Source organism: Geotrypetes seraphini, chromosome 1 (genome assembly GCF_902459505.1).
Source record: "Geotrypetes seraphini chromosome 1, aGeoSer1.1, whole genome shotgun sequence".
Taxonomy (NCBI): Eukaryota; Metazoa; Chordata; class Amphibia; order Gymnophiona; family Dermophiidae; genus Geotrypetes; species Geotrypetes seraphini.
This window is the reverse complement of record NC_047084.1, coordinates 170,867,742-170,890,259: the sequence shown is the minus strand read 5'-3', so window position 1 is coordinate 170,890,259 and position 22,518 is coordinate 170,867,742.

The window sequence follows — 22,518 nt, the reverse complement described above, 5'->3', positions numbered from 1 at the left end:
TTTAAAAAAAAATTGAAGGCGAGGCCCGCAAGACACCTAGGCCCTGATTCTGTATAGGACGCCCGGGAGAGGCGTCCTATTCAGAATCGGCCTACACTAAAACCCCGATTCTGTAACCGGCGTCCATGTTACAGACGCTGGTTAGAGAATCGGGTTAGATTAGACACGGCCCGCTACACTTATCGCGGCAAGGGATCTCTCTGCCACTATAAGTATAGCGGGCCGCAGCCTGTACGATCGGATGCCCCCCCGACACTACCGACCGCCCCCCCCCCCTCATTACCGATCTCCCTCCCACCCCGACACTACCGATCGCTGGCAGGAGGGTGTCCAATCCCTCCTGCCCGAAGATGCACCCCTCCCGGCGCTAACAACCCCCAAACCTCCAAACTAACCTGTTCTTCAGGCCAGACGGTTCTTGCCCGTCCAGCCAGTAAGCCCGCCTCGTCGAAATGAGGTGGGCTCGCCCCTTCCCGGCCCATCCCGCCGAAGCCTAAGGCCTGATTGGCCCAGGCTCTAGAAGCCTGGACCAATCAGGCCTTAGGCATAGCGGATCCGCCCATCCCCACTTAATCTAAGGCCTGATTGGCCAATCAGACCTTAGACTTAGTGGGGATGGGCGGACCCGCTATGCCTAAGGCCTGATTGGTCCAGGCTGAATGACCAAAGCTAAACGGGGCATTTCAGGAGGAGTGTCGAGGGTGGGAGTCGAGTGGGACATGGGCCGGCTTAGACTTAGTCATACAGCATGTATAACCAAAAATTATACAGCCCAGGATCTCGTATTAATCTCTCAGACATCAATATCTTTTGCAATCTCACACTAACTCTCAGTCGGTTTTTTCTAACTTTCTCTCTTTTTTTCTAATTTACTGACAGGCAGACCTAAATCACAACTCGGAAATGGCAGGGAGGACTAGAAGCGCCAAGGCTACAATCAATTCCAGCATTCCAGCCATGGGATCCATGGGAATCCAGGAGGAGATCACGGACGGCGTGCGGAGGTAGGAGGATCCAGGATGATGGACAGAGGTCTCCGTGCAGACCGAGTCCATTCCTCGGCATTACACTACAGTCTCCACGGAGACAGAGGAGGCCGCTCAGCTGGATGGAGCCTCATGCAGGAACTGTGGAGCCTCAGGGAGGAGGTGGAACGCCTGAGGAGCATCCGAGAGGATGAAGTCTTCATCGACGGAGTCGTTCAGGAGCTGTCTCAAGTCACAGAACATACCCACGACAAGTCCATTCTCGAGACACCCAAATCATCAGCTTTGAAACTAACATTTGGGATACAGGCAATGGCCAGCGACAATGACACCTGGCAGCTGGTGACCTCTTCTACAGACAAAGGAAAACAAAGGAGATCCACCCCCCCTTTTTCAATCTCTTGATCCTCTTCTTTTTCTTCCCAACAGGCCAACCCTACGTCAACCCCTCACCTCGTCCTGAGGAACAGATTCAAGATTCTCCAAGAAGAAGCTGCTGACGACGAACAAGAACAGACCCAACACGAAGAACAGGAGCAGACCCAACAAGCAGCTCCATCTGATGACCGACTCCCCCTCCCCACAACAAAAGAAGCGCAGAGTAATAGTCATTGGGGACTCCATGCTGAGGGGCACCGAGGGACCAATCTGCAGACCGAATACACTCTCAAGAGGTTTGCTGTCTACCTGGAGCCAGGATACGGGACGTCACCACCAACCTGGGTAAACTACTTACACCTCATGACCATTTTCTTATGCTTCTTATCCACATAGGTACGAACGACACTGCAAGGAACGCCCAGGAGACCATCACCAGAGACTTCGGAGCCTTGGGTGTGAGGCTGAAGCAGACGGGTGCGCAGGTGGTCTTCTCTTCAATCCTCCCAGTTAGAGGCAAAGGAAGAGCCAGAGATGAATGTATCCTAAGAACCAACGAATGGCTACAAGGATGGTGTCGGGATATGAACTTTGGATTCCTGAATCATGGAGAGGCGTTACAAGGACTTCTGGGACCAGACGGACTCCACTTGACCAGCAGAGGTAAGAACATCTTCGGACACCGACTAGCCCGCCTGCTTCGTAGGGCTTTAAACTAGGTAAGTTGGGGGAGGGTACTTACTCATGTACTGGTGCGGAAAGGAACTATCCTGATGGGATGAGTCGACACTCTGCTTCCAAGGTAAGGGCCCACATAGCAAACAGTTCTCTAGGAGCCACACAGACTCAGGTGGAAAACGCCTTACAGCGACCTAGCAAACACAATATGTGGAGGGGCATGTATGTTAATGCTCACAGTTTAGGCAATAAAATTCTAGAGCTGGAAACTGAAATAAGGGATGCAAACCTAGATGTGGTGGTAATAACTGAAACATGGTTTACGGACTCACATGGGTGGGATATGGCTATACCGGGGTACAATCTACTTCGTCGTGACAGAGAGGGCAGGTTAGGTGGTGGGGTAGCACTATACATTAAAGAAGACATCAAAACCACCAAGATCACAGATGTCAAGTATACCGGGGAGTCCCTCTGGGTTAACCTGGCAAGAGGTGGCAATAAATGCCTGTATCTTGGTGTGGTATACAGACCCCCAAGACAAATGGAAGACATGGACACGGAATTAATTGAAGATATAGAGAATATCACTCTACGGGGCGACACTGTACTGCTAGGGGACTTCAACATGCCTGATGCAGACTGGAACACATGTTCAGCAACCACCAGTAACAGCAAGAGGCTTTTGGCCTCCATAAATGGTGCACAACTAAAACAGATGGTAACGGAGCCCACTAGGGCCCAGGCGATACTTGACCTGGTACTCACCAACGGGGACAGCGTCTCAGAGGTCTTGGTAGGAGATACGCTAGCCTCCAGCGACCATAACATGGTATGGTTCAACCTTAGGAAAGGATTCCCTAAATCAATCACAAAAACAAAGGTACTTAATTTCCGGGGCACCGACTTCACACGCATGGGAGATTTCGTCCATCAGACGCTGCAGGACCAAGCAGAGACCGGTAGTGTGGATGCTATGTGGTTGTACCTGAAATCATCCATACACGAAGCTACTAATGGCTACATAAAATCGATAGACAAACGGCAAAGAAACAATAAACCCCAATAGTTCACTGAGGAGATCTCGCACCTCATTAAGGAGAAGAAAACAGCATTTCTTTCCTACAAACGTACGCAGCAAAGGGAAACTAAAACAGAATATAAGACCAGGTCTGCAGCGGTCAAAACAGCGGTTAGGGAGGCCAAACATCGAGTGGAAGAAACTTTGGCAAAAAACATTGAAAAGGGGACAAATCTTTCTTCAGGTATATTAGTGATAGGAAAAGGAACACAGATGGCATAGTATGCCTTAGAAGACCGGACAGAAACTACGCGGTGGCGGATTCTGAAAAAGCCGAAATACTAAATGAATATTTCTGCTCGGTCTTCACCTGTGAGGCACCGGGACACGGACCACAGTTGAAGACAATACAAATTGCGGAAGTTCTGTTTCAGAATTTTGAGTTCACACCTGAAGATGTCTACAGCGAACTGACAAGGCTCAAGGAGAACAAGGCCATGGGACCGGACAATTTACACCCAAGAGTGCTTAGAGAATTAAGAGATGTTCTGGCGGAACCGTTGGCTGTGCTCTTCAATCTCTCACTAAGCACGGGGAAAGTTCCGTTGGACTGGAAAACAGCCAACGTCGTTCCTCTGCATAAAAAGGGTTGCAAGGCTGAGGCTGCGAACTATAGACCGGTGAGTCTCACTTCAATAGTGTGTAAACTCATGGAATCACTAATTAAGCATAAATTAGATACGGTCTTGAATGAGGGGAATCTCCGGGACCCCAATCAACATGGATTCACCAAGGGTAGGTCCTGCCAGTCCAATCTTATCAGCTTCTTTGAATGGGTAACAAGAAGGCTGGACTCGGGAGAGTCCTTAGACGTCGTATACCTTGATTTCAGCAAGGCTTTTGACAGCATCCCACACCGCAGACTGCTGAACAAGATGGAATCAATGGGGTTAGGAGTAACACTAACTGCATGGGTTAAAGATTGGCTAAGTGGCAGACTTCAGAGGGTGATGGTTAACGGTATCCACTCTAAAACATCGGAAGTGACCAGCGGAGTGCCGCAGGGCTCAGTCCTGGGTCCACTCCTCTTCAACATATTCATTAGGGATCTGACTCAAGGGCTTCAAGGCAAGGTAACCTTATTCGCTGATGACGCTAAACTATGCAATATCGTAAACGGCTACAATCTACAGGATACTATGGAACAGGACCTCCGTACTTTAGAAAGTTGGTCCTCTATCTGGCAGCTGGGCTTCAACGCCAAGAAATGTAAGGTCATGCATCTCGGAAATGGAAATCCATGCAGAACTTACACCTTGAATGGAGAAACTTTGACCAAGACTGCGGCAGAATGAGACTTGGGAGTGATCATCAGTGCAGACATGAAGACTGCCACTCAAGTGGAGAAGGCTTCATCTAAGGCACGGCAGATGATGGGTTGTATCAAGAGAAGTTTCGTCAACAGGAAGCCTGAGGTCATGATGCCATTATACAGAGCCATGGTGAGACCTCATCTGGAATACTGTGTGCAATTCTGGAGGCCACATTACCGTAAAGATGTGCTCAGAATTGAGTCGGTTCAGCGGATGGCCACCAGGATGGTCTCAGGGCTAAAGGGTCTCTCGTACGAAGAAAGACTGAACAAATTGCAGCTCTATACTCTCAAGGAGCGTAGGGAGAGGGGAGACATGATTGAGACATTTAAGTACATCACGGGACGAGTCGAGGTGGAAGATGATATCTTTCTTCTCAAAGGACCCTCAAACACAAGAGGACATCCGCTCAAACTCAGGGGAGGGAAGTTTCGTGGAGACATCAGGAAGTACTTCTTCACGGAACGAGTGATAGAGCATTGGAACAAGTTTCCAGTACAGGTGATCGAGGCCCGCAGTATCCCAGACTTCAAGAATAAATGGGATACCTATGTGCGATCACTGCGAGGTTCATACCAATGAATAGGGTTGCTAGGATATAGACTTAATAGAGCAGGTCAGTAAAGTTTAGGGGCCAGTAGACTTAAAAGGGTGGGTCAATGGTATGGGCAGACTTGATGGGCTGTAGCCCTTATCTGCCGTCATCTTTCTATGTTTCTATGTTTCTATGTTGTGACTTAGACCATTTAAAATATGGTCTAAGTCACAAAAACCCACCTAAAGTCACCAGATAAGCACTGCAAACACATAAAACAGACCCCCACACACTACCCCAGTGATCACCAACCCCCCCCTCATAAAAATCGTAATCACACCTTTGAAATTCAGCCTCCAAACCATTATCATCTGGCAGCCTGGCATAGGAAAGCCTAGTCGTCCAGCACAGAGGCGGCTTAAGCCGTCTTGGGGGTGAGTTAGGGACCCATGGAGAGGAGGACCCATGCCCATAAGCCCCTGTAATCACTGCATTGATAATAAAATATGTGCACTCCCCTATACACCCTCAAAACCCTTTTCTACTGGCATATAGGTGGCTCCTGCAGCCATAAGGGCTATTAGGGTGGTAGATAAGTGGGTTTAGAGAATTCTGGAAGTGGTTTGGGGGGCTCACCATGACCTATAAGGGAGCTGTAGTGAGGAGAAGACATGGCATACTTTTTGTGAAGTTCACAGCAGTGCCCTGTATTTAGGTGCCATGTCTGGGTGTTCAGTCCATCACTTTGCAAACCCCTCCCACATCCAACAGGGCTTGTTCTAGGCATTTTTGACTTGGACTAAAAGTTGGACGAAAATGTGGTATAAATATGGACGATTTAGTGACTTGGACAATCAGATCGGCATCGAAAATGTGTCCTAGGCTGTTTTTTACTTTGGACAACTTGCGAGTTAGACGAAAACGCACTTAGACATTCCTTTCGATTATGCCCCTCCACGTGTTTTAGCGTGCACTAAATCTACATGCATGCTAAATTTTAATGCGCCCTTTATAAGTCTATGGAGGCATTAGCATTTAGCATGTGCTAAAACGACTAACGCACCTTTGTATAAGAGGGGGTTAGTTTGAAGGAGATGGACTGCCCCAATTTGCTAGTAGCAACTAACATCTTTCAAAGAGGGAAATGATAATTTAAGTTTTTGCATAGTTCTAGCCTGTCTGTATTTTTTGGAGATCTAAGACAAAGGAATTAATAAAGCAAAAATGCTGAATAAGATCTTAAAGGTTAGACATGCACATTTAAAATGTATTCTTCACCCCTTTTCCTCCCAAATCCTACACTCACTCATCTTGCCATGTGCAAAAGTAGGCTAATAGTTGAAGGAACAGGCTGAGAACCAGGGAAATTTGGGTCAAAACCCACTGCCACTCCCTGTGGTCTTGGGCAAGTCTTTTAATATTTCATTACCTCAGGTCGAAACTTTGTGAGTCTTTTAAGAATATAAGAATAGCCTTACTGGGTCAGACCAATGGTCCATCAAGCCCAGTAGCCTGTTCTTATGGTGGCCAATTCAGGTCACTAGTGCCTGGCCAAAATCCAAGGAGTAGCAATATTCTATTCTACCAATCCAGGGCAAGCAGTGGTTTCCCCCACATCATTCTCTATAACAGACTGTGGACTTTTCCTCCAGGAACTTGTCCAAACCTTTCTTAAAAACAGCTACGCTATCCGCTCTTACCAAATCCTATGGCAACGTGTTCCAGAGCTTAACTATTCTCTGAGTGAAAAAAAAATTCCTCCTTTTGGTTTTAAAAGTATTTTCTTGTAACTTCATCGAGTGTCCCCTAGACTTTGTAATTTTTGATGGAGTGAAAAATCGATCCACTTGTACCCGTTCTACACCACTCAGGATTTTGTAGACGTCAATCATATCTCCCCTCAGCCGTCTCTTTTCCAAGCTGAAGAGCCCTAACCATTTTAGTCTTTCCTCATGTTATCTACAGTAGGTCCCATAGGAATAAAATGGAACCTGTGACAGATAACTTGCGCTAATCTTTAGTACAGTGGTACCCAAACCTAGTCCTGGAGGCATCCCAGCCAGTCAGGTTTTCAGGCTATCCACAATGAATATTCATAAGAGAGATTTGAATGCAGTGAAGGCAGTCCATGCAAATCTTTAGAAATATAAAAAGTTGTTGGCAGATAAAGGCCGAATGGCCCGTCCATTCTGCCCATCCACAACATCCGTTATCTCTTCCTCTCTCTAAGAGATTCCACATGCCTGTCCGATGTTATCTTAAATTAAGATACAGTCTTGATTTCCAACCACCTCCCTCGGGAGACTATTCTACGCATCTACCACCCTTTCTGTAAGAAGTATTTTCATATGTTACTTCTGAACCTGTCACCTCTTAACTTCATCCTAGACCCTCTCCTTCCAGAGCTTTCCTTCATTTGAAAAAGACTCAGCTCTTGTACATTAATGTCATGGAGATATTTAAACGTCTCCATCATAGGTTTATAAGACATCCAGATTTTCCCAGACATGTTCTCCTTTTAAGGACATGTCCATGGTCCGGGCAGCACTTTGTCTAGGTTTTGAAAAATCCTCTTCAAATTGCATCAGACAGGGAGGAAATCCGTGCATGCACGGCTGCCACGCAATGACATCACACATACTCAGGCATGCGTGTGATGTCATCGCATGGCAGCTGCGTATGCATGGACTTCCTCCTTGCCTGACAAGAGCAGGCAGCAGGACGCAGGGCTAGGGTGGGACTGGGGGAGGAATTAGGGTGTTACAGGGCAGGGATGGGTGGAACTGGGCGTGCCTGGGGGTGGGGCTAGGGTTCTGGATTTTCCGATTGGAAAATCTGGCAACTCTACTCTATTATATACCTTGTCTCCTGTCTTTTCTTCAGAGTTTATATATTAAAGCCTCTAAGTCTGTCCCCATACGATTTATAACAAAGACCACTAACCAATTATGTAGCAACCCTCTGGACCGACTCCATCCTATTTACATTTTTTTTGAAGGTGGGGGGTCTCTGAAATTGCTCACAGTATTCTAAATGGGGCCTAACCAGAGACTTATACAATGGCATTATCACCTCCCTTTTCCTACTGGCCATTCCTCTCATTAATATTCATTGTGTATAACCTGTAAACCTGACTGGGCTGGAGTGCATCCAGGACTAGGTTTAGGAAGCACTGCTTTAGTAAAAGACCCCCTTCGATTGAAAGCCCTCTTTAACTGAATGCAGGTCAATTTCAACTACTACCGAAAAGTATGAGCTAAATCCCAAATCCCCTAAGTGGCAATAAAATAAAGCAATTATCACAGCACCTATTAATTTTAAAGAAATCAAGTAATCAATGACAGGTAGGGGGAGAAGCATTAATGAAAGAAATAAACAAAAGGTAAATTAAACAGCAAAGGCTGAAGCTAATCTCGCCCAAATCAGTTCATAATAACAAATCCTCAGTGGTGTGAATCACCTTTCTGAATACTACAAGCATTCTTCAAAAATGTACCCTTCTTAGCTTTTTTTACCCACTCACAATTCTTATGTGAGGTTCTGCCACCAGCCTGCAGGTTGCTCAGAAAGCTAGCAGGTGTCAGTGAGCTCCACTCAGCTCACTGGCTACCTTAGTCTGCTCTATGCCTGCCACTTGCTGCTTGGATCTGTATATGTTGAAGCGGGTGAATCGATGCTCAAATCCCTGAAGAAGCTTGTTAGCGAAACAGGGAGCCCTGTTGGATTACATGGAGGCTGGCTAGCAGTTGTATAGAAGTAGCTGCTATGCTCTAAGCTGATCCCTTTTGGAGCTGGTTTTTTCCTGTGTTCAAGCCCCAAGTTTTCATATTATCGATTGAGAAGATATTGAGAAGACAGCGTGTTTCAGATAAGTGATCCGAATGTTAAGATTGATAAGACTGATATTACTATTGAAATAGACTGTTTTTTTGGATGTCACTGAAATCGCGTCTTCATCCTTTTTGGGAGTTTTTCTGATCAAGGATGTGTCTGCTGGCTTCAAGTTCTATTTGAAACCAGCTTGTCTATGTGGGTAGCTATTTTGAGAGCCCCTAGACACTGAGGTCTTTTCTCCCTTTTAGGAAGATTCGATATGAAATCTTGAGCATTAAGGGTGTGTTTTTCTTTTTTTGATTTATTTGACACCCTTTCTTGGTTTACATTTATTTTTTTCTATATACCCAGCCATGGCTAAGCCTCTTTGCCAGGACTTAGGCCCTCTTTTACTAAGGTGCGTTAACCGATTAGCGTGCGCTCATCGATTTAGCAAGCACTAAATGCTAATGCGTGCATGTTTGTTAGTCTATGGATGCGTTAGCGTTTAGCACATGCTAATTCAATTAGCATGCACTAATTGGTTAGCGCACCTCAGTAAAAGAGGGGGTTAATCTACATTTTCTTTTTTTAAAAAAAATTTTTCAGTAACAAACAAGTATAATCAAATTCTTGAAAACAGATTCAGAAACTAAAAATATCTAGATAAAGGAAATTAATTACAATTATTTAGCCCACAATCAGTAGGAGGCCAAAAATCAGAAACATTAAGAAAAAAAAATATTACTAATGGGGACAGTAAAGGAGCAGATATCCAGCAGCCAGTTCGTTTTACTCAGTTGGAGTAGCTATAGCTCCAATTATGACTCCCCCATCTTCTTTTGCCACAATGAAATCTAACAATTGTTTGGGTTTAAAAAAAAAAAAAATAAATAACCACCAAAACTAATACAACATTTTGCTGGGAATTTTTAATCTACACTTTCTGATGTCACTTTGATCCTATAGAAGTCCCTGCTTGTATCTTCTTGGTGATAACCCTGGGCTTTTTTTTCCAGTCTCCCTTCTGGTTTTTCCTGGTTTCTGGTTCACATCTTGGATTTGGGATTTGTGCAGCGAAGACTTGATGGCCATCAGCACTTGAGCACTGAAGATGAAGGGAAAATAGTGGCATAGTGGTTAGAGTTATAGCCTCAGCCCCCTGAGGTTGTGGGTTCAAACCCTATGCTGCTCCTTTTGACCCTAGGCCAAGTCACTTAGGGACAAATTCTATAAGAAGCGCCCAAAAGTTAGGCGCCGAAATAGGCACCGTTCAGTGCGATTCAAGTAAAATTGGGTGCTGTTTAGTGAATCATGCTGAGCAGCACCTATTTTGGAGGTGCCCATTAAATACGCCAGCTCTAGGCACAACTAAAAATTAGGTGGCCATGCGAGCGCTTAAGCACGCTTAAGAGTAGTGATTCTGTAACAAGGTGCCTAACACAAAGCCATGCCTAACATGCATAGTGCCTATTTTTTTGAAGGCCGCCTAAATTTTTAGAGGCGCCTTGTTACAGAACCGCTCTTTCTTAATAGGCCCCTAAGTTTCAATTATTGCTGATTAAAAAGCTTAATTGAGCTTGTTATTCAATTTAGATAGGCGCTTATCTAGTTGAGTGCCTTCAAAATAGGTGCCTAACATTAGGCACGGTTACAGAATTTGAGCTTTAATCCTCCAATGCCTCAGGTGCATTAGATAGGCTGTGAGCCCACCTGGATAGATAGGGAAAATGTTTGAGTATCTGATTATAAATGGCTTAATATATCTTGTCCAAGCAGTATATCAAATCCCAATTGATGCTGCAAGAGGAAGACTCTCCCCTACCTTCTCCTGGACTAGAATGTCATATCCTATGGAGAATTAATCTGTGTATTACATTACATTACATTAATGACTTCTATTCCGCCTGTACCTTGCAGTTCTAAGCGGATTACATCAAAAAGATAACTGGACATTTCCAGGAAGAGGAATACAATTAAAGATGTTGGGCCTAATACATCAAACGATAGCTGGACATTTTCAGAAAGAGGAATACAATTAAAGGCGTTAGGTCTAAAACAAATTTTGAAGGGAGGATACTAAGAGGGGGAGAGAGGGGAAAAGAATGGGGGTTAGGAAATGAGGATGAATTGGTGTATCTCACCAACCCACTATTCTTGGCATTCTTTTATTTATTTATGAAGATTTTATATATCATCCTGGAATAATTATTCCAAATGGTGCATAAACAATCACAAAACAGTTTATAATAAGAGTTTAACTCAAATTTCAGACATATTTAAATAAAAGTCACAAAAATGAACTGCCAGATATTATCTTCTTCATGAAAGTCAATTAAAGAACAAACACCCTCCCTGAGAAAACAACATTTCAGATCTTTCCTAAAGTGGAGCTAAAGGACATCCCTCTGAAACTTTCTGGCAATGCATTCCAAGTTTCAGAGGATGTGGTAAGAGCGGATAGCGTAGCTGGTTTTAAGAAAGGTTTGGACAAATTCCTGGAGGAGAAGTCCATAGTCTGTTATTGAGAAAGACACGGGGGAAGCCACTATTTGCCCTGGATGAGTAGCATGGTATATTGCTACACCTTGGGTTTTAGTCAGGTACTAGTGACCTGGATTGGCCACCGTGAGAATGGGCTACTGGGCTTGATGGACCATTGGTCTGACCCAGTAAGGCTATTCTTATGTTCTTATGTTCCGGAGTAACTATTCTAAAGCCCTCCTATGCCGTTTTTCTTTCCTCATGCACTTCACAGTGGGGATGGACAACAGATGTTTCTGTGAGGAGCACAATGACCTATTTGGAATACCTGCAGAAAATCTAGTAACATGTTTCAGAATCACACTTTTCAAAGTCTTAAATGCCATCACCATTGTTTTAAAGAAATGCTGTTCCTTTATTGGAAACTAGCAGAGTTTCATTAAAAGTCTCTTAACATTATCCTTTATAATACTGCCAGTGGTCAATCTTGTAGCCATATTTTGAACAGCTTGGAACTTTCACATCAAATTAACCTGGAGGCCTAAATATACCTACCCCCCGCCCCCTTTTACAAAACCGAAGAAGCAGTTTTTAGCATAGGCCTGCATACTGTATGCTCTGCACTGCTCCTGACACTCATAGAGTTCCTATGATAAATTGCTAGTATCTAGTGAGATCATTGAAACCTACAGTGTTGTGACTGAATGACTGCATGGTCCATCCAGTCTGCCCAAGATAAACATTATTGTTGTCCTCACTATAAAAGACTTTTACTGAGATTAGTACATGTTATTTGCAGTAGGGTTCAGTGGCATAAACGTGCAGTAATCTTTAGTAAAAGACTCTTTAAATGTCGTAAGGAAGCCAATATAATAATAATAATAATAATAATTTATTTGTATGCCGCGATACCAGGGAGGTTCTAAGTGGCTCACAACAGAAGAAACAATACATACATCAAAGTAACCTGGTGAAATACAACAAGGAGCAATACATACATTTCAATAATACATTAGAGTAAAAAGCATGCCATATAGATAGAAATACAAATGATAAAAAGTGATTAAACATAATTAAGTTAAAAGAAAACCATTAAGATATCAGCTTATTAAATAAATAAGTCTTTAACAATTTCCTAAAATCTAAATAAGAAGAAGCTTCTAACATCATTTTACCAAGCCATGTATTCAATTTGGCGGTCTGGAAAGAAAAGGTTCTATCAAGTGTTGGAGTTGTATTGTCCAAGAAGGGAACTGATATCAACCCATGATATGAAATTGATGAAAGAGAGAAATGCGATGCATACTTGTGTCGGAAATTCTATGTTTTCAATACTACGAGTGAAATTCTGGAACGTACTGACAGGTCAGTTACAATTATGCGATTCCAGGGCTAGTTTCAAGAAATTCCAGAAGACACAACTATTTGTCAATGCATTTATGTGAACGAAATGAGCATGTTAGTAATGGAGGATATAGAATAGATTATGGGGTCCTTTTATCAAGCCGTGGTAGGGGTTTAACACGTGTAATACCGGGCGTTAAACTGCCTGCCGCGCTAGCCGCTAATGGCTACGTTGAGCAGGCATTAGTTTTTTAGCCGGCCGTGGGGGTTAGCGTATGATGAAATACCCGACGCGCTAATCCCGCTAGCGCGGCTTGATAAAAGGACCCCTATGTGTAAATGTATTGTTTTTGTGTATTGTCTATGTTGTTTTGTAAACTGCCTAGATTATAGGCGGTATATAAATTTTTTAAATAAGATTAAAGATGCGTATTGCATATTGCTTTTCTCATATGCTACAAGTGAGGGTGCTGAGCATCTCAAGAGGAAGGGAGAAATATCTTAATGTTGAAATTAGCATGTTAAATACTAGCAATACTTTGAGTTTTATCATATATTGTTCCAAGACTGCATCATATTTAACTGCCTATATGTCAATAACATGATGGCAAATTGCCAATCAGTGTTTAATCATGAATGACTATTACTTGCACAAAGTTGTGGATGTGGATCCGGCCACCTTGTTGGGCAGACTGGATGGACCGTGCAGGTCTTTATTTGACATCATTTATTGTATTGCTATATTTCTCTAGATGTGGATGACAAGCCCAATTGCTAGGGGGAAAGTGTTGCCATGTAGCTTTTGGGATTAACCTACACATATATTTTGCAGCAATGAAAAAGTATTTTCTATGTTGAAAAAAAAAATACAGATTTATTGATGTCCATAGAAAATAAAGATATGCTGTTGATATTTCTATATTTAAGAAAAATAAGATTTATTAGGTGATACGTGATGCAAAATGTTTATGGACTTGATTTTTATGCTGACAGTTGATAGAAATTGAAATTATGTTTGTCAGTCACAATTAAGATCCTTAATAATACTTGACATAATTTTAATTATGCAATCAAATATAATTAAGTTTTAATATTTGAAGCAATTTGCTACACCATCAGGGGTAATATAAATATGTAGTAACATGCCATAGGCACAGATCCAAAACAGATGTCAAGATCCACCTAATGACAAATACCTGATGCGTCATAATTTTCTTTACAGTTTAATTCAATTTGGGTCAAGGGATATAGAGTGAATGGTCAAAGAAATGACTTCCTAGAAGCTCTACATTTGCATAAACATGTAGAAAGAAAGGAGGTCATTTTTAAAATTGCACTCATTGATGAGAGTACACAAATATTGAGAAGATCTAGCTCAGGGGTGTCCAACCTTTTGGCTTCTCTGGGCCGCATTGTCCGAAAAAAAATTTCTGGGGCCGCACAAACGCTGCAGCAAAACAGAGGAGGGAGACGGCAAGACGGTAAACACCAGGGGGCAGCAGAGGAAAACACTGCATCGCCCTCGACCGGGGCCGCACAAAATACTTCACGGAGTTCTGTCTTGAAGGCCCTTAGTTGTAATTTGTTGACGGATATCCAGTTTCTGATTTCCAAGAGGCAGTATAGGAGTTTTGTAATCTGGGTGTCACGGGTTTCTCCTAACGGTAGATACAGTTGGATGTCTTCTGCGAAGGAGTGAATCTATATTTGATATTTGTGGGCTATGTCTAAGACAGGTCTAACGTAGAGATTGAATAATAGGGAGGATAGCAGAGCTCCCTGCGGAGCATCGTATTGATTATCCCTGGCTATGTAAGTACCTGCATTTCCTGTATTTGCAGCCCTCAGATTTTCATTTTGTTTAGTTTCCCATGTGATTTATATAAATTTTCATTTTGTAAAAGGTTTCGTTTCTTGAGCAAATAGTGTATGTGCACACTACTGAGATAAAGTGTGAAGTCTTCTGAAAAAATGAATGTACATGCAGGTGGGAAAGTGGTCTTTCTGAATAGGGTACACTTTTTTGGAAAGACAAAAGTGTAGTTCCTAAAAAACGTACAACTACCGCCATCATACAATTTGGTATCCTGGGGACAAATCCATTCAGTTAGCATATTATTATTATTTTTAAAATTGATTTTGTTAGGCTAATATGTTAATATGGTAATAAATATTTAATATGGTGCTTTAGCTAGATTGTGAGCCTTTTTGGACAGATAGGGAAGTTTTAAGCACCTTGTGTTAGCTGCCACGATCTGACAATAATTGTAAAGTAAAGAGATATATCAAATAAATTAAACATACATACATAATACAATTTTTTTGTTTGTGACTGTTGCCCCTGGACTTGAAACAACTACCATGTAGCATCAGTGAATTCAGGGTGAATAAACAGAATATTTTATTGACAACATTTTGAAGACTAATAGGGATTAAGTCAGGGCTGACCCCATCCATTGGACAATCTAGTCAGTCGCCTAGGGCAACAACGTGGAGACAACAAATAGCAGCTGCAGATAAAGTAAAATAATAGATCTTAACAGAAACATAAACTCAAAAGAACTATCAACACATATGTTAACCTGCATTTTTATAGGATGTGTGATAATTATGCTTTGGGGTTTTAATTATCAAATTCAATAGGGGTGGGGGGGCTGCAGAGTATACAGCTGAAGATTAGCCTAGGGTGCCCGTTTCCCCTTACACCAGCTCTGTATTTCGTTGCTCTTGTTAGAGCAGCTATAGATGAGAATGACATTTTAGATGGGAGCAATTTAACTCGCTTATTGATTTCAGCTATATTTTGGAATTTATGGCATTGTTTACAAATAAGATAACAAGATGCATTTCTTGGGTACAGACCTTAGAAGTAATAAAACAAAAGGAAATATTTTTCTTGCTTTCAACACATTTTAATAGCCTTAACTGAGTATATAAAAAAGAGAAAAGAAAAATTATTTAATTAGCAAAAAGATGACTAACAATGTAAGAACAACTGGGCTTTTTTCCTGACAGCCACCAAAATGAATGTTAATGAATGGAAATTGGGTGGGTACATCAAGGGGTGATGTCGGGGGAAGGGTGTTAAGCTGACCAGAAGGCATAAACTATGAACTACATCACTGTGTCTCATTATACGGATGGGTGAATGTATCAGATTTGAGTTAGGTTATCAAGAGCATCAAAATGGGGTCAGGTTTAGAATGAGTTAGTGTATGAGGGCTAGGGATGAGTGAGTGAACATAAGAACATAAGAATTGTCGCTGCTGGGTCAGACCAGCGGTCCATCGAGCCCAGCAGTCTGCTCACGTGGCGGCCCCCAGGTCAAAGACCTGTGCCCTAACCTAGACCAGCCCTACCTGCGTTCTTTCTGGTTCAGCAAGAACTTGTCCAACCTTGTCTTGAATCCCTGGAGCGTGTTTTCCCTTATAACAGACTCCGGGAGAGCATTCCAGTTCTATACCACTCTCTGGGTGAAGAAGAACTTCCTTACGTTCGTACGGAATCTATCCCCTTTTAACCTCAGAGAGTGCCCTCTCGTTCTCCTGCCACACCCGCGCTCCTGTAGGTGCAGCAAGCACATGGGTACGTGACCAAAATTCTGATCCAGCGTGTCCCTTACTACCAATGGAATCCTTCAGGTCTTACTATCAGCACAATATCTGCCTCAGGAATAAGCAAGGTCAAAGAGTCCAAGTCAGCGATGGCAAAACAAAAATAGCTTTATATAAGCCATGGGTTAAACAAATCCAAAAATACAGGCTTCAGCCTTGCAGATCAGTGTAAACTTAGATTGCATGCAATCATAGCGAGAAAGTTCAAATAATGCAAACAGAAAGTTAAAGCTTGGTTAGCACTGCATTAAGCACAGTCCCCTGCTTCTGGACTTAAATCAGGTGAGTAACACCAGAGCAGTAATGCTTTAAGCAAATAATGTTTTATTTATTTATTCAATTTTCTATACCGTTCTCCCAAGAGAGCTCAGAACGGTTTACATGAGATCATCCAGGTACTCAAGCATTTTTCCCTGTCTGTCCTGGTGGGCTCCCAATCTATCTAATTTACCTGGGGCAATGGGGGGGAGGGGGGATTAAGTGACTTTTTATCAAACAGTTCATATCAAACAAAATCATTGGTTCTGATCAAAACTTCAGTATCATGCCTACGTTTCTCTCTCACTGAAACATTGCTGCAGTAATTAGGCACAGCTGTGAGGAAAGGCAACCTACTTGCTCAGCTTGGCAACAATCCAGGGAAAACAAACACTCATACGTTTGCTAGAACCTCACACTTTACTGCGTCAGAGAAAGCCCCCAAGTTTGGCTTTCCAGGAGAGTTTCTAAATTTACTTCACACAAACTATAGTTTAGTTGGCAGCACAGAGATATAAGCAACAGGAAAAACTCAACTCTCATGCTTACTGTGTTTCCATGGGTAATGGCTGGGTCTCAGTGCCTGCATGGCTTGCCTATACCTCCATAGCTTCTTCCTCTGGCTGTTCCAATGGATTCCCGGTAGGAGACAACTCCTCTGCCTCTACCATAGGCCAGTCTGAGAGAGACTCACTCTCCCCAGCTTTCCACTCTCCTGAATGCCTCTCTCCTGTGTATCCCCTTCCTGTTCTCAGGAGCCAGGTTATATCCTGTGGAGAGCCACTCCCCCTCTGAGAAGGTGGGGGAAGGGTTTTCCACACACTAGCCTGTTTCCTGCTATTACAGGCAGGTTTCTCCCTAGTCCTGGTTTTAACCGGCTGTTCAAATTGACTCAGATTTCTGACAGTGGCAGGGGCAGGTCTGCATGGAGTGTAGCTTTTCCTCCTAATCTTCTCCTGTCCTGCCTCTTCTACCTCCATATCATTATCAGAGCAGAAGTCAGCCTGCTCAGTTAATTGGTTAGTCACCTGATCAGCTCTCCTGCATCTAGGTACACTGTGTTTTCTCCTGATCACTGGGGCAAAACCCGGGATGGATTTGGGTTTGTTTTGGCCAAAACCCAAAATGGACTTGGGTTTGTCACACTCCCTACCTTGGAGAGGGTGAACAACCTGTCTTTATCCACTAAGTCTATTCCCTTCATTATCTTGAATGTTTCGATCATGTCTCCTCTCAGTCTCCTCTTTTCAAGGGAGAAAAGGCCCAGCTTCCCTAATCTCTCTGTACGGCAACTCCTCCAACCTCTTAACCATTTTAGTTGCTCTTCTCTGGACCCTTTCGAGTAGTACTATGTCCTTCTTCATGTATGGCGACCAGTGCTGGACGCAGTATTCCAGGTGAGGGTATACCATAGCCCAGTACAGCGGAATGTATTGGAAGGCAGTGGGAACCAGATGAGAGCAAAAACTTATGTCAAAGTGGCCATCAGCAAGAATGGATGACCAGGTTGGGAAGGGAGGGGTGGTAAATCAATAATAGTATAACCATTTTTAGCCACTTAGGATTGGATTCAATAAACAGTGCCCCCCAAATAGTGTTGAGTGCTGTTCTTTAAATGGTGCTCAAAGTTAGTTGCCTTTTATAAAATAGTGCTTAATGGCAGGAACTGTGCAAACTGATGGTAACAGAGCATGCAAATCCAAGTATTCTATAACACTGCACCTAATTTCTGGGAACACCTCTGTTCTGCTCGTGCTCCGCCTATGGCCACACCCCTTTTTCAGCAGCACGCTCTAAAATTTTTGTGTTCATATCATACACAGTCAAGTCACATTATTATGACCACCTGCTAATATCCAGAATAACCATCTCTTGCAGCACGGACAGCAGCTAGATGCCATGGGAGTGACTCAATAAGATACTGGGTGCTTGCTAGAGCCATGCAGACTGTATGTGGTGGTGGATCATCGAACGTGTTGATTGAGGTAGTCCCAAATGTGCTTGATTGAGTTAAGGTCTGGGGAATTTTGAGGACAGGGAAGTAGCTGGAAGTCTTGGTCATGCTCTGCAACCAACTCACAAATAATTCTGATAGTATTGTCCTGTTGAAAGATCCTATCGGCCATAGGGAAGACTGTCAACATGTACATGGATACTTGGTCAGCAAGGATGTAGAGATACCCATATTGGTTGAGAGTGTCTTCCAGAGGTATCAAGGGACCCAGAACACCAAGAAAACATTCCCTAGACCATAACACTGCCACCACCAGCCTGTGTACATCCAACAGTGGTTGCTGGGTGTTCTTGGCGGTTTCATGCCTGACACGCCAATGTCCATCCATTCGATGGAGCTCAAAATGTGACTCATCAGAGAAGGCAACCCTTTGCCAGTTGGTGCAAGATCAATGTTGGTACTCCTGTGTAAATTGCAGCCATTTTTTTGCAATGAACGCTTGTGAGCATGGGTGCAATCACTAGCCATCTGCTCCAAAGTCCTATTCAGAACAGGGTTTTCTGCACAGTCATTTTGGACATATATCTGGAACCCCCTTGGTTTGTTTGGATGGTGAATTGCTCTATGGTAGCGTGCCAATCGGCCAGCACCAACTTGCGTAGCCGACATTCACCTCTCACATTGATGGCTTGTGCTGCCCCACAGTTACCCTGTTGGGTTATCAAAAAGGTTTCATTCATCCACTCATGGTAAACTTTAACCACAAAAATATGGATAGCCTACTCTAGTAGAGAGGGGGTCAATAATCGTTTGCTGAATGAAAAAAAGACCTGCTCTTGATTCTCAATGAAATTGTTGGAACTAAGGGTACTTAAACACAATAATTCCAATCAGAAGTCATGCAATTTTTCTATAGTCCCAGGTGTGCAGTCAGTTCATGGGAACTTCTTACCATTCAATAAAGAGTTCACCAGGGTATATCAAGTTTCAAGTTTCAAGTTTTATTTATATTTGATTAATCGCTTAATTAAAATTATTTCTAAGCGAATTACAATGTATGAGTAAACATGATACTAAAATAGTAAATAACATGAAATAATATAAAATTAACAGTTTATACAGTAAATAAAAAACAACATGAAACTAAATAGGAAATAACATATGAAATATTATAAAATTATAAAATTGAGAAATTTACTTAACAAATATATAGTAGACTAATAAGTATATGAGTAATGTAAAAGATATTTACATGTAAGAGGAGCTCATAAGTAATTCAGAAGTTAAACATTAAAGGCATCCTTGAATAAAAAACATACAGCGTAAAGGTGCTAAGCAGGACTAATCCACAAACATAATTGTGTTTTACCTCGGAACTGTACATATGTGTAAATTATTTTTGTTTGTTTTAAAATAATTTTTAAAGCTTACTGAGTAATACCTAAAGTGCTAAGTGCAAAACAAACATTGAAAATTCAAAAACATTAAATAAAGTAAAATCATTTTCAAGAAAAAGTCTTCATTGTGGTTAAAATGGAAGTCAGTGATAGACATTAAACATTCAAGTACTGACCATTGGCCACTGGACTTATCTTGGTAAAAACCGCCAACGTCTACCCAGTAAAGGAGGTCCTTATAAGGGAGTACCTGAGTTGATCGCCCTACAGAGCCCCGTTTCATTTCCTTCATCGGGGGCAAACTCAGGGGCACCTCCTGCTGTGTTGTGAGTTAAATGCTGCTCCTCTTCGGTGTACGATATCCCTCATGAAAGACTTGTGTGCCTGATACCTCTAAAAAGTACCTGGGGTGCTTGGGTGTATTGCCCAGACTTCAGCAGAGCAGATCCTGTCCTGACTGCGGGTCTGGGAAACTGCAGCTATTCCAGGCCACTTAAAGGAGAGATAGGGATGGGAAGAACAGTTTTAAGAAAGGCCCAGGCTTGTGTTGAGGCTTGGGTCAGAACAAAATATTGCCATGCACATCTATGGCAATGTATGCACACATGAGCATTGGAGCAGGTAGGCCTGATGGGAGCCAAATTAAGCACTGAGTCACCAATTATTTATATTTTGCAGGTGGCAGGGGGGTTGGAAAGCCAGGAGAGAAGACTGCTTGTGCATATATGAATCGTGCATTTAGTGCAATCATTCATGCACAAAAAGCACACATTTCTTAAAAGTAAGTGCCTCAGAGGATGCTGGATGATTGGAGGTTGCAAAGGACCCCCTCCCCCCCAAATGGTGTTTTTGGTACAAAAAAACCAAGCATGATATCTATCAGGGAGACAACTTCTATTTAACGATCCCTTTTTTCAAGCTGTGCTAGAGGTTTTTAACATGGGCCGGCATGGTAAATGCTATGACGCAGGTTGTTAAAGTTTTAAAATGTTTTAGCTGGCCAACAAAGATACTGGGAGTCCTATTTCTACAGAACTGTGCTTGTTGTTCTGCAAAACAGTTTCTAATTTATAGAAAATACTTAAATTGTTTAGAGTGAAGAATAAAATTTCTGCAGGTTAAATGCTAAGATATTTTGATAGTATTGTGATATTAGATGCCAGCACAGCCAAATTCTTTAATTAGTATTTAACTATGAAGGCTTTAGGTTTAAAATTAATTTAAAATTGTAGTTGAAATGTGCAGAGGTTTCTGAGCTTATGAAAGGAGAGATCTGATTGGCTGCACAAGTCGCTTAGGAACTTTGCTGCAAGTTACAGTTGGGAGAGAGCAACTGAAAACTAGAAGAGAGAAGAAGTTGATACTCCCTGCTCAGTGTCCCCCTCTTTTACTAAGGCGCGCTAGCCGATTTAGCGTGCGCTAAATGCTAAAGCGTCCATATAATATAATGGACGCGTTAGTATTTAGCATGCCTTAGTAAAAGGACCCCTGTGTGAGAGAAAATATATGAGTAAAAGTGAGAAATTTGAAAGAGAAAATGAATAAATTGATGAATGTGAAAGAGGAAATATTTGTGACTGTAAATTAAATATTTTTCCAACCAAATTTTTAGGAGAATTTTGAACTTCCGAGGTTGTGAAGGTAATCTCTGATAGGATACTTAAATAAGGTAAAATAATATATTGATCTCTCCTTGGGAGAAATAACCTAACTTATTTTGAGGTAAATTAAATATTTGTGAAGGAAGTTGTTTTCTGAGGGAGTACTGAGTTCCTTTATATTTTCAAAAGGCTAATCTGAGTGGGTAACTGCTGTACAGAAAATCTATGCTGGGTTTTACTAAACTGCAGAAAAAATCCATAACATGGTCTGGTGAGGCAAATTCTCTAAAGCTCATAGGAATTGAATGAATGTTGCAGCAGATGCCAAGAAGTTCTTCTACAGTTTAATAAAAAGAGCTCTTAGGGCCTCTTCTATCAAACTGCGCTAACATTTTTTAACGCAGAGAGCCGTGCTGAATGGCCAGCGCTGTTCCTGAAGCTCATAGGAACTCTATGAGCATTGGGAGCAGCGCAGGCCATTCAGCACGGCTCACTGCGCTACACACAGTTTGATAGAAGAGGCCCTTAGGGCTCCTAAGGTGCGCTAGTGGTTTTAGCTCGCGCTTAGCGCACGCTACAATACTCCATGCACTAAATGCTAACGCCTCCATAGAGCTTGCGTTAGTATTTTTAATTTAGCGCAAGGTTAGCACATGCTAATCTTTAGTGCGCGCTAAAACCGCTAACGTACCTTAGTAAAAGGAGCCCTTAGCTTTAAAACTGAATATAACAGCGGAGCATTTTAATAATTTAGGGAACCTTTTATTAAATGGCGGTAGAGGTTTCTACCATGAGCCGGCAAGGTAAATGCTCCTATGCTCAAAGGAATTCTATGAGTGTCGGAGCATTTACCTTGCTGGCCCTCGGTAGAAACCTCTATCATCATTTAGTAAAACCAGCATTAAACTTCTGCTGGTGGGGTAAGGACCTGGTCCTGAGAAAGACAAACTGTTGGACGCTGAAAGATTTATCAGCTAAGCTGATTTTCATTTTAAAGAATGTTTGGTGTGAATGAGTTTTGAGATAAATTGTTGTCAGCATTGTGGAAGACAAATGGAATCACCAGGAAAATTTCAGAAGAG